This window comes from Chenopodium quinoa, unplaced genomic scaffold (assembly GCF_001683475.1).
Source record: "Chenopodium quinoa cultivar QQ74 unplaced genomic scaffold, ASM168347v1, whole genome shotgun sequence".
Taxonomy (NCBI): Eukaryota; Viridiplantae; Streptophyta; class Magnoliopsida; order Caryophyllales; family Amaranthaceae; genus Chenopodium; species Chenopodium quinoa.
Genome location: NW_018743292.1, coordinates 13286929 through 13301143, shown reverse-complemented (window position 1 = coordinate 13301143; position 14215 = coordinate 13286929). Strand labels below are relative to the sequence as shown.

The following is a 14215-nucleotide window of genomic DNA, read 5'->3' as shown; positions in this document are numbered from 1 at the left end:
GAACGGGAAAGAAAAAGAAACCCCCACTTCTTTGAGGAGTCCGAGCCCTGAAGTTTCAAAAGCAACAGCATCGCTTCCGTGCGGCAAGAAATTGCTCGTCGAAATGTCAGGAACATATCGGCTCAAGGGAGGTGAGCATCCACAACAGCTTCACCTACCCTGACGAAATTCAACCCTACCCTTGACGGTCCGAACCGAGGACAAAAACCACTTCCGCCTCTCACAGGGGAGGAAGCAAGCTCCCAACGGCCGAGACCAAAGGGAAGGCCGTGGTGGTTCCCTGTAGTTCCCCATTCCAAAATGGATTCTAGAAGAAAGAGTGCCAACAGTGAAAATTCCGACACACATCACATATTACGGAACTTCGAACCCGAAGGACCATATTGCCTCCTACAAGGGGCACATGTATCTGAACCCCAGGTCCGAAGTGACCTGGTGCAAATATTTCCCAACCACCCTCAAAGGTGTTGCGTAAGCGTGGATCACCAAAGGGGTAAAGGAAAGCTCGATAACCGGTTGGAAAGACCTCTCCAACAAGTTCTAGAGCAAATTCTCTACGGCAAACCGCCGAGAGCTAACAATTGCAGAGCTCATGGGCCTGCAGAAAGGGGAGGACGAAACCCTCCGAGACTATCTGACCCGCTTCAGCAACGAGTCTTTTAAAACTACAAGTTTGGACCAAGGGCTGGCCGTTTTCGCAATTGCGGAACGGGCTACAAGCCGGAAAATTCCTTGACTTTATGGTCATGCACACCCTGCAGACCTTGGGGGAAGCCCTCGACGCTTCGGATAAGTACATCCGAGCCGAGGAATGGAACAAAACCAAGTCTCAATCTCAAACTGGGACTGGTAAGGCAAAGGGCAACAGTCCGAAGGCCAGAGCAAGAGGAAAGGGAAGGAGAAAGCCTCAGAACCCCCCTCGACTGTTGAGCAGAAGAAAGAAAAGACCCCATTCATAAGGAAATAAAAATCTTACACTCCTCTCGCTCTTCCACGTGCTAAAATCTACAGCATAACGAAGAACGAGGAGAAATGGAAGAAACTAAGGACGCTACCATTGTGGCACCAAAACAAAAAATAAAGACAAATGGTGTGAATTCCACGAATCTCCTGGGCATCACACCGAAGATTGTATCCAGCTAAGGGACCAAATCGAGGATATGGTCCGGAAAGGATACTTGAAAAGATATCTCGCGGATCGCCGTGAAGAGAAAAAAGCCGAGCAAGACTCTCGGCAGCAGTTAGACTTCAGCCGGAAGAAAGACAAGCCGTAGGATAAGGAGAATCCTGACATCCTTGTCATCTCCGGGGGGACAAGCTCCCGCTACGCTCGCAAGCGCCACTTGAGGGGTCTGACCCATCAAGTCAACCACGCCTCCATCCGAGTTCCAAAATCATCGTTGCCGAACATCACGTTCACAGCTGAAGACTGCCGGGGAGTGGCATACCCCCATGAAGAATCGTTGGTGATTATCACTGGGATTGCAAACCACAACGTCTGGCGAACCCTTGTCGACGGTGGCAGCAGGGCAAACATCATATTCCGGGATGCCTATGACCAGCTGAAGCTGCAAACTAAGGAACTGAGTCCGGTAACCTACCCAGTCTGGATTCAACGGTTCTGCAACATATCCAGATGGGAAGATCACCCTTCCCGTCACCATCGGCAGAGACCGAGCAGCTCAGAACGTTATGGCCGAATTTTTGGTCATGGACGTTCCATCTGTCTGAAATGTGATCATGGGGAGACCCATGATTCACCAAATCCAAGGAGTGGTCTCCACATATCATCAAATGATGATGTTTGTGTCGGACGAAGGCCACTCCAAAAGAATTTAAGGGAGCTAGCAAGCTGCCCGCGAATGCAACTACCTCAAGCCATCCAAGTCTCGTCGTGAAGACAAGGATGATGAGGAGAAATAAAGAGAGAAGGACCGAAGCACCAAGAAGTAGAAAGGCTTAAGTGCTTTGGCCTAGTGGACCCCCATCTAAGAAAAAACAAAGGGGAAAGGAAAGGCTGGCTCCTCATCCAAAGCAACAGATTCAGGAGGCCAGCCGAAGTCTGGGAAGCCCGCTGACTTTGATAGCAGGCCGGATAACGAAGAACCTGGTTCCAAATTAATGGAATTGGACCGACAGATTGAGTCAATTGAGTTGACCGAAGGAGACCTAGAAAAATGTGTGAGAATCGGGCTCGGACTTGATCCGAATATCCAAGTCGAGCTTATCCAACTCTTTAACTTGATCCGAATATCCGAGTCAAGCTTGTCTAACTCCTTCGGGACAACCGAGATGTGTTCGATTTCTCAACCGCAGACATGCCTGGGATTGATCCGAACCTCATCTCTTACAAGATGAACGTCAACCCCACCTGTCGACCTCTCAAGCAAAAGAAGCGGAATTACTCCGCCAGTAAGAACCGCGACATCGCAGCTAAAGTAAAAAAACTTCTGGAAATAGGCTTCATTGAACCTTACCAATATCCAGAATGGCTGGCTAATGTGGCGATGGATCAGAAGGCTAATGGCACCTGAAGAATGTGCGTTGATTTCACGGACCTAAGTAGGACCTGCCCGAAGGACTTTTATCCCTTGTCAAGGATCGATCAGTTAGTCGACTCAACAAGTGGCCATGCTCTGCTTAGTTTCATGGACGCATTCTCGGGGTATCATCAGATCTTCATGCACCCCGACGACCAAGAAAAAACGTCATTCGTTACAAACACCGGGGTGTACAATTATGAAATGACGCCCTTCGGATTGAAAAATGCGGGGGAAACATATCAAAGGCTGGTCGACCAAGTCTTCGCCGAGCAGAAAGCCCGCAACATGGACGTCTATGTTGACGATTCAATCGTCAAGAGAAAAGAGGACAAATACAATGTTGCGGACCTGGCTGAGACATTCGCCACCTTAAGGAAACATCAAATGAATCTGAATCTGAAGCAGTGTGTCTTCTGCGTGAAGTCAGGCAAGTTTATGGGCTTCATGGTCAGCAAGAGGGGGATTGATGCCAATCCCGCTGTAGACATCTATTTTTGGTCCCCTGTCCTGGCCGAAAGTGCTATGACGATAAATAATTCCATCTTTGTGCTAGATTGGAGTAAGGAATACTTATGGACTACTGATTAAGGCCTAAGCACATAAAACCAACAAGCTTGACCGAAACGAAATTAACCAAAGCTTGTTAATACTAAGCCCGATCAGAAATTAGGCATAATCACGAGATTAAACCTAATTTTGATGGATTTAGAAGCGCCTAGGTTAAAATCTCGGGCTGCCACAGGAAAAACCGCGCGCAACTCACAAAGATGAGTGTGACTCCCAGCGCAAACTCCAGAGATGCGCTTGCTGAAGATTCAGAATTTCATTAATATACTGAATCGAATCTTATCATAAAGCCACGTGCAAGACCATAAGTTGCGTTGCCTAGAGCAGCGCGACTAAATCACTTGCACGCAGCAGCCGCGCGCAACCTCTAAAGTTGCGTGCGCCACTTGTAAAGTTGCGTGCACTACCTTTTGTGGCAGAATGTCCGAAATCCTAAACTCACCCATTCTCTATAAAATAGAGGTTCAATACAAGCTTTGAACACACATATCTTAGCCTAAAAAGTCAGCAGTAACTTTGTGAACTTATGCGATAATCATCCCTCTTGTCCTAAACACTCACCCTTTAATTGTTTTGTTCTTACGGTGGAGGTTCCCGAACAAGGAGTCCACAAGTGTTTTAAATGAAGATCTAGCAAGGAAAATTGGCGAATTCCCGAGCACTTAGATAAATCACCTTTCTTTTCTTGCTTAAACAACTTTTAATTAATTAATTAGTATTATTTGATCACCTTAAAATTTAATTAATTAATTTCACATAGTATTCTTGCGTTAATCAAGACTGGAATTTGAATAATTAATTGATTGTTTTATCACCTAAGTCAAGGCGAATATTCTTTATTTCTTGTTCTTTTCACGAATTTGAATAATAAAGAATAACGACATTCGTCGCAATGTAATTTTTATGTGATCAATGTTTGTAAATAAAATCAACTAACTTAGTTTTAGGTATCACGTTGCATGTACTGTATGGTAATGAAATTGTGAAAAAGGAAGAGCTAGTGGAGGCCGCACTTGGGCTAGAATAGCGATTGCTCCCTAAAAGGAACATTATTTTAGTACGCTCTCGAACTCATTTCTGGTACAAGCAGACCAATTTGGGCATGGGTAAACTTATGATTCATGCTAAATATCCCTTGAACCCTACTTGGGAGAAAGGCATGAACGAGGTTTATGAGTTTTCCTAAAACTCATTGGCGACTCCTTATTAGTTTCTTACAAAAAAGTGTAATAATAGAATCAATTCTAATTCAAGGTCCCCCAAATAGTCAGGAATTTAAATCCTAATACACCTTAAAAAAAAAGTGTAAAGTCCTAGGCTTTAAAGGGTCATGGCAATAGAGGAAGAGGATCCCCTACGATGGGCACACCCTCCTCACAATGGCGACTCCGCTTGGGACTTAGAGGTTACATGATTAGTTCTTAGTTATGGTTCAAGATTTCCAACTTAGGTTACCAATGAGTTGTAACGAGAGCTAACTTGGATGATCTCTATTTAGAGAGCGAGACTTGAACGCATAATATCTTCCTTTTTCACAAACGTAAAAGCCAAACAAGCAACATTGCATCATGCATAATCATAAGCACCTTCTAAACATTGGGGATTGGCTCATTGACTAGGGGTCGCCAACACCAGGCTTCTATCCCAAAATCAATAACAATCATCCCACCCATATCGCCAACAAAATGTTGGAACCGCTATGTCATGGGTCAACATGTTGAGTGATTGATTCGTGCATCGTTTCTTAAGATATGGTACCTTTGGACACCTTAAACCTTGACCTTAGAATGACATTATATGCTTTAATGGTTTTTCTGGTATGCTTATGTGATTGTATGACTATTTGCAACGTGTATAGGATAGCTTTTTCCTCTTTTTTTAGTCTTAATTTAGGTTCCCAACTACGAAGTTGTCCTTTCATAGTTTTGAATCACATTCAAAGGATGCCATATGATAAAAAAAAATGTTCAAAAAAAAAAAAAAAATACCACCATTCGAAAAAAAAATCCTGCTCGAACAGGTGGCGTGCGCAACTCATTGACTTGCGCTACCACTCCCAGCCCAAGTGCAAGGGCTACGCGCGCCAACCGCGCGTGACCCAGTAACTTGCGCGCCCCTTTTGCTGCGGGACCATTTTGATTCTTCGTGAACTATTGGCTCGTCCAAACAATATCATTATTTATGAATTGTTGAAAGGCGATGATATCTCTTTGAACATAATTTGCGTCTTTTTTCTTCCTTTCTCTTTCTTTTATTTTCTTTTCTTTTCTTTTCAAAATCAAGCGTGTCGGTTTTCTTAACTTCTCATACTTCCTTTAGGGCTGGTTACCAAGCTTGGGAACGAAAACAACCGGGCACTCACATTCTACGTTTCCCATGAAACAATCCACCCCTTTCAAACCATCTCCCTTTGTCAACTCATCCTAGTACCACAATGTCAACCATCGAACAACTCCAAGAAGAGATTATTCACATGAGAGAGGAAAAGGCTCAAGAAGCCAGGTTTGAAGGATTTAGAAAATTGAAAAGGCCGAAAAGAAAGAGGCCGAGGCTCTAGCTATAAAACAAAAAATGGATGCTTTAGCTGAATGAGAATAGACGTTAGAGAAACTTGTTCTTCGTTCTACAATGGGGAACAAGTACTTTGACACAGAAAAGTTTGCTCCTCCTATGGGACTTACTTTACCTGAAAAGTTTGTAGCCACAGACTTACCAATGTTTAAGGTGACCAATAATCCAAAAAATCATCTAATGAGTTTTACTGGTACCATGGCTCTAAAGGGAGTTGATCCTAAGCTCTATGTTTTGACATTTCCTTTATCTCTAGACCCAGCCGTAAGAGAGTGGTACTATGGGCTAGATGCCAAATTCAAAAGTACATGGGAAGATGTAGTTTCGGCTTTCATCACCCAATATGAGAGTAACGTAGAGTTCAAATCAACTTTGCGTGAACTTCAAATGCTTAAGCAAGGCGACGATGAAGGTTTAGTTGCTTTCTATGGTAGATGGCGTGAAAAGGCAGCCCACCTTGCCCTAAGGCTGCCCGAATTCGAGTTGGTATAAAAATTCATTGACAATTGTCATGAAAAGTACAACAAGCATCTATGCTACCTTGATCTAGACAATTTTAAAAAGGTCTATTCCGTGGCCACTAAAATTAAAGATGATCTCGCCAAAGAAAAGGCAAACAAGCCTCATCATCATCAACCTAAAAACAACTACAAGAAGGGGAATGATAACACTTCATCCTCTATTAATGTTTTTGCAACGTCTAGACAATATAATAATAACGATCCTCGAAAAAGGTGGACGAGAGAAAGAAGATTGACACAATTCCCTTTAACTTATAAAGAACTATTGGAAAAATTAAATGAAAAGGGGTTACTCGCTCTCACCAACGGGGCCAACACCTCCTCCCCCCGTAGAAAGAAGGAATCCTCAATGGGATGACAATGCTTACTGTACTTATCATAGGGGTGTTGGGCATAACACTGAACGTTGCTTTGTTTTGAAACACAAGGCTCAAGATCTAGTAGACGATGGGAAAATTCCCACGCCTAAGCCTAATAATAATGTTTCCCCATTGGGAATATTTCACCTTGATGAGAACCATGTGAGGAATGATGTGTTCAATCCCTTGGATTACATCACTCCCATAGGTAAACCTCTAACCAGGGACAACTAATGAAGTGTGTGGATTATGGGACGACGACTTTAAAGACCTATATGACTCAAAATATGCCGACGTCCCACCTTCACCTTGTCTTTAAGTTGAAACAAGTGGAGCGCTTGATTGGGATCAATTTTTTTTGGGAAAATCACAAGATTTGTCAAACCTTTCCCTAGATGAACAATGGCATCAATTAAGCACAACTCATGGAACATTTAGAAATGGAGGTGTATTCAACACCTCTAGAAGAAAATTGGTTCACGAGTACCAAGACTAATCCAAATGAGATCGATCACCTAACTCTTTCTGGGCGAGTCTATCAAACACAATCAAATGGATCTTCGACCAGTCAAGGTCAAACACAAAATCCAATACCACCTCCTGAGATAGAGGATCCATTAGTCAAACAACTTCGCCAATATAAGGCGAATGTTAGCATTTGGGAACTCCTAAGTACCTCTAAGGAACATAGGAATTCTCTAATGAATGCTTTAACTACTTTGTAAGTACGGACACAACTTCTGGGGATCTTGTTAGCTTGCTTACTAGCGAAAAATCCGACAAATCAATCATCTTTACTAATCATGATTTGCCATCAAAAGACACCACTCACAATAATGCGCTATATCTAACTGTGGGGTGCAAGGGATACAATATCCCACTTACTTTAGTTGATAATGGGTCTGCTGTTAATGTGTGCCCATTGTGAACCGCAAAATATCTAGGCCTAAACCCAGAAAATTATTTCCATGCAACAACACAAAGCATTAGGGCCTATGATAATTCAAGGAGATCGGTGTATGGAACTGTTAAGCTACCAATTACCGCAAGCCCACCTTCTTTGGCCGCAGCAGCCTTTTCCTCAGCAGCTTTGGCCCTGAGTCCAGCAAGGTTGGCCCTGATCTCAGCCTCCTCATGCTTGAACCGAAGCTCGTCATTCATCCCAACGACTAGGGCATGATTCTCCACAGCCTGTAAGGCAGGGAATGGGTTAGGCGAGGCAAAAGGAGCTTAAAAATAATGCTTAAGTGTAAGAAACTTTACCAGCATCAGCAACTTCCGAGTCTCAGCGAAAGGATTTGGAACCCTCACAGTGGGATCAACCACTCCAGCAGCAGCCCGAAGAGACCAGATCTTCGCCTCTCAGATCCACAAAAGTCGAAGGCATGTCAGTTCCCTTCATAGTCTCAACACCCTTCAAGGTTTCAGCCTCAAAACCCTTAGGCTTCCTATCCAAGATCTGCTCCTCTTCTTCGGGGAGGTCCGTCAAATCCTCCAAGGCATCAGCCTCATGTTGAATCTCCTTAGTGAAGGGTCCATTCTGGTGCGGTGGAGATGCATGAGGAGTCCTATCTTTGGACTGAGCTTCTTGATCTTTTGATAACGGCTGAGGAGTCTGATCTTTGGTCCTCTCCTCGACAATTCTTTCAGTTGGCCTAAGAGGAGGGACCTGCTCTTCTTTCTTCTCCTCCACAAGCCGAGGCTTCTTTGCGGGAACAGGGGCCGCCTAAAATTGGCCCGGCCTTATGATGGCTTTCCTCTTCGGCCCATTTATCTCTTCGTCCGAAGAAAGGTCTTGGAGAACTTCAGCATCTTTTCCTTTGTCCCTCCCTTCTTCGTCAGACTGTAAAAGGAAGAACAATAAAAAAAATTAAAAAATAAAAATAAAAATTAAAAATAACAGAAACAACAACAACAAGTAATCAAAGGACAAGTCAAGGCTGGAAGCTTATCAAAGTCTTGAGAAGACACTCGTCTTTGTCATTGTCCTCTTCAACTCCTGGAGCAGCTGACGCAGCTCGCTCAGCAACAGGAGTGGAAGTTCCAGCAGCTGAAGAAGCACGAGGTGCAACTTCTTGTTCTTCGGCGTTCAAAAGGAAGAACAGGTCTCGCTTTTCCCACCAATGTTTCTGCTGCTGGTACTCGGCAGCGCTGACTATTTCAAACCTTTTAGCGTGCAGAGAGATCAATCGATCCTTCGGATCGGTGATAGGAGGCGTATTTGTGATCGGATCCCTCTCCTGAGTGATCCCGAGCACCTCGTACTTAATGTCTGAGTTCTCTTCAAACAACATTGAAAAGGCAAAACAACAATTAGTCTCGCAAGGGAAAACAAACAGTGAAAAACAAAAAAGAGAATAAATGAAGTCCTTGGCCCCAGCCGAGCTCCTTACCGCCTTAGTACTTTCGGCTGAGGCCGACGACAGCAAGCATCTTCTTGTTGAAGATATAATGGCAGCAAGGTAGCCAAGTAGTGGGAACGGTCGCGTTTCAGCCCATGGCCCCAAGCACTTTAGACCGGCCGAAATGGCTCATTTGCTTTCGGTCCAGGTGAGTGAATTCATCAGGACCGATGCTAGACATGTTAACATTAGGCTGCCTCAGATACCTCGACGTTCCGAAGTAGTTTGGGTGTTCTGGATCTTGGGGCGCCCTTACCTAGATTCATTGCCCCCTCCAGTCTTTGTTGGAGGTATCATTCGGCCAGACTGTGTGATAGCCCTTCTCATCTTCAATTTTCCACCAGCCGAGGTCCTTATGTTTGTTTGCTTGAACATTGGGAACCAGTTTGTGGATACAGCAGAAGCAATAAACGTTGGCCGTAAATTCGAAAAACTAACATACCTAAAGGTATGTCATCAACCTTCGGATACTCACCGGCGTCAACTGGCACAACGAGATGTTGTAACCATTCAGCACGTGGGTTATAAAGGAATGGAGTGGGAACTGAAGCTCGTACTGCAGCTGACAGACATAAACTCCGATATAACCTCGTGGAGGTGATGAATCCTATCATACGAAGTGGGCATTCGACACCAATACCCAACTTCTTCTATAATTCCATAGCAAATCTCAATTTGCCGGCAAAGTTGTATTCGGCGTCATTCCCAACCCACCAATCATACGGGGGGAAACTCATGATGCCCACATTCGCAGCCTCGTCCAGCCATTCCCTTTCCTCAGGAGCCAACAGCCTAGATACAGAAGCTCTGCTTCGGCCAGCGGTGCTAGCCGAACCAGAGGCCCTAGGTGGCAAGACGCTAATTGGGACGACATTAATGGCAGAGCCGCTAGGAGTGGCAGTGGAACCAGTCCTAACCCTAGGATTCTGGTCGCTGAGAGGTGGCATCATCGCCAAAGGATGGTTCTACCATAGAATCAACTGCGAAGCCTCCTCCTCTTCTTCTACACTCGGCTTAGCCTCATCTTCTCTGCCGCAGAATCGCCGGTCATTGTCAGAGGTGGTTGCGCAAAAGAGCGAAAAAGAGGGGTACTTGAAAAAGTAAGAAAAATGAAGGGATTTCGAAGAAAATTACCTTGTTCAGATGCGGAATTCACCGATCTATAAGTTCGGAGCAACGAATTTAGGTTCTTGGCTTTGGATTGCTAAATATAAGCGACAAAAGGAAAAGGTTTTAAGGGCGGTGATTAGCAAAAAGCAATTGGAAATTAGCGGAAATTGAAGTGAGGAGAGAGAGTGGGATGAGTGGTGTATATACCTGTCAACTCAAGAATTTTGGGAGTTCGCGCCATTAAAGCCCCCACTAACTCCACTTCAATGCTTCACCTTTCTGTCTGCCTCTCACGATAACCTCCCACTAAACTATCCAAATTCTCTATTAATTCCAACAGCCGTTATTGCCTCAAATAAATCCAAAAATAATTCCAAAATATTCAAATGCTAATTAAATCATTTACTTCCCTCCAATTTGCAAGTCAAAACCCAATTTGTCAAACTTCCGAACCGGGTCTGGGGGGCAAGTTGTTTAGGTCCAATTTACTCTAATTGGGCTGGCTCACAAATGATTCAATTACAAGTCCAAAGAAGGTTCAACCCTCCAAAAGCATGCCAAGTCAGTCAAAGGCCCAGTCAACATGACAAGCTCATTTGGCTCCAAGGCCCATTTAATCTATTTGAGCAAGGTATAAAAGCCTTCACTTCTCTCTCTCTCTCTCTCTCTCTCTCTCTCTATACATTCATTCACATTAAGCCTCAAGCAATTAATTCTTTTGCATAACTTTCTCTCTCTAGAAACACTGTACTATATTCGGCATCGGAGGGGCCTTACTCGGCACAACCCCCGAGGCCAGTTTTACGTGTGTTTGCTTTGCAGGAACCCTCATCCCAGTCATCACTTGGGTCGAGTCTAGTGTTCAGCCCACAGGAAAGGTCCAGACGAAGGACTCATTGTTTATACCCGAAACAATTTGGAAACTAAATTAAAACCATAACCTTTACATATGTACGTACTCAAGCAAGAGATATACTCATTAAACATAATTATGAGAAAAGAGCGCAGGTGTCATACGATTTAATAACGAAGTAACCTGTACATAATATAGTATTCTTATGTGGTATCATATTTATTATTACGAAGATTAATCAAACTTGAAACACAATTATTACTCCGTAATATAATATATAATTATGCAATATATAATTATTAATATAGAATAATGAATTAAAGAAAACTTGCCTTAAGGTCAAAGCAAAACTTAGCATAATACGAAGTATGATGAGTTGAATCAAGAATGATTGTTTAAAGTTCAACGTACAATAGTTTGGAATACATGGATCCCAAAACCATAACTATCAATTTTTAAGATTCTTAACCTTCATTTCGCCAAAAAAAAAAAAAAAAAAAACTTAACCTTCATAAAATTCTTCATTTTTAAATAGTGTTATTTATATAAATAATTTGTGTCTGTATAACAAAATTAAATATGCCTAAAAAGAAAGAGAAAATTTCAAAGCTTGCATCACTGCTATCTATCCTATGTTTGATCTTCTACGCACACCATATGAATTATACCAACCCACCCATATATGATATACAGTACATGATGATAGTTACTCCAATTAAAACATTATTAGACACTTCAATTTTGATTTCAAAAGCATGTTCGCCAAAATTAATCGTTAATATATGTGTTAGTTGTAGTAATCATTTGTTGTTCTATTAGTTGTTAGGAGTAGTATAGATCGAGGTGAGTTGTTGGCTGTTGGCTCGTCTATTTAATCCGTTCATCCAATATGGAAAAAGTTCGACTTTAACTTAATTAATCTTTCCGTTTCCAGCCTATATATTTGAAACTTAAGACTTTTCATGAATCAAAATATATCTTTAATTTGATGAATAATATACATAATTAATTATGCATATAGATCGATAAAAATATTAACATGGTTATATTTTAAATATAATTTTATTGAACCATTATATATATCTAATTCAAAATCTCACATGATAATACATAATACAAACCTACTACATAATATACTTAGTAAGAAATCATTACCAAAACATTATTAAACTCAAGGTAGTATACCTCCATTTTGTTTTCAATAATGTGTAAATGTGTTTACAATAATTCGTATTGACACTTTATACAGTGGCGGACTCAGGAATTTCCGACTGGTGAGTCACAATCGATAATCAAATATGTAAAATAAAATTTCACAATGACATGTAAGGAGACATTTACTTCCTAAACTTGAAAATAAACAACACGATTGGAGACCAAATTAACTACAACGGATGTAGCCTAAATACATATCAGTCCGCACAACATGTTTTACAGGATGATCAATAATTTTGAAGCAATGCCTCAAGGCGTAAAAGCAATCCTTTTTTGGCACTTCAATATGATTCAAGCATATGATCAGGAATAAACACGAATAACAATTGATTCACAATACAAGTATACAATATTCCCAGCATGAAATAGACTCAAGAATTACAGAAATTGCCCAAATTAAAACCAAAATTACAGAGACTCACCCATATCCAGGCAAATTAACAATATACCAACTCTTGTTGATTAGAAAATGATTGATAAGCTGAGTCTTCCCTGCATATAAATTCAACAACCTAATCAAACACAAAGTTAACAAAACAAATGAAATCACAAGTATGAATCATATGCAAATAACCCCAACAGCGAATTACCCCTATTCATAATTGGTTGGACAGTTCATATTCAACTAAATCAAGCAATATTCAACTAAATCAAGCAATATTCCCCAGAAAAATTATTTACAAAGATCATCCAAATCAGTTATTGCGACACATACATGATAAATGCAGAATGAATGATAATAAATTCAATAATTAATATCAATTAAACAGAAAATCAGAAATAATAATCAATATCAATTAAACAAAAATTATAGGGCTCAACTACTCAACTCAAATAGTCAAATATCCGGTCACAACTTCAGTTTCTAGAGGAAAAATTCCCAAATCGGCTAATTAAAACCAATCTTCAGTTTCTAATCGGCTAATCATATTAAAATAAATCATTTGGGACTTAAAAATTATAATGAAGACAATTAGACAAAACTATAACTAAACACAGTCAAAAGACTCAAAACCAATCTTCAATTTCTACTTTTTTAGACGAAATTGTTTAGTTTAAGCAAACAAAATGATTATACAGATAGCAAGTACTTTATTTGAGCACAAATTCCACATAAATTAAGCTAATTAAACTTCAAAACAATCCTTATTCACACAAAAATCAGCTAATCCTGACTACCCATTAGTAGATAACAAAACCCCTTCAACTTTCCGAGCAAAAACTGGCACAAAACACAAATTTAAACAAAAATGACATAATTAAATCAAATACAGAAAACCTACATCAAAAATCCCCAAATCGTAAATTAAATTAGGCAATTAGCAAATGAAAAACACACATGAAGCCAAACACATTCAAAATTCTAGCTACTTTGCATATCTATATGCACAAATCGAACCTCACCATCGCTGCTCTCCACCACCACCAACAGTTACAAATCCAAACCCTAGAAATCGAAAAAAAATCAAAGATTTGAACTAGTAATTATGCAAAGAAACCTTAAATTTGAAATTTAAAGGGGAAAGTTTAAAGAAGCTCATACCATGAACACCAAAAAAAATCCTAGAAATCAAACCACACAGTCGTTATCTCTCACGACCACCATGACCATTAGTGAATAAGGAGGGAGAATGAAAGGGGAACGCGAAATGTGGTTGCAGCTGCGGCGAGGAGAAGGTGAAAGGGGAACAGGCTGAAGTTAGAATTTTTTATTTTTTATTTTTATTTTTTATTTTTTTAAAAAAAAAAAAAACTTAGAATTTTTTTGGGCCCTGGTGAGTCACTTGACCCACCAGGCACAAGCCCAGGTCCGCCACTGACTTTATATACAATAATCTACTTTAATCATCTTTTAAATTTATACGCAAGGAAGAATATGATCACGTGCAATATTTTTTTTGTGCTTGTAATTCTCATCAAAATTGTGATAAGTTGTGTGCCAAATTTTTATCACTATTATAATTTCAAAGTAGTTTAAGTTATCCAAATAATTCAAAACCTAATATAGAAAACGCTAAATCATACAAGTATTTTAGAGCTAGTGTAATTAATGAATGCATTATACAAGCACCAA

The 14215-nt window shown here is 40.9% G+C and overlaps 1 long non-coding RNA gene across 1 annotated transcript; it reads right to left on the bottom strand.

Annotated features, from left to right (window-relative positions):
* Nucleotides 1-12247: 12247 nt before the first annotated feature.
* Nucleotides 12248-14215, bottom strand: LOC110737133. The gene is made up of 2 exons (XR_002514342.1): nt 13546-14215; nt 12248-12633 (listed from the first exon to the last, which is right to left on the bottom strand). It is a non-coding gene; the product is annotated as an uncharacterized LOC110737133 (long non-coding RNA).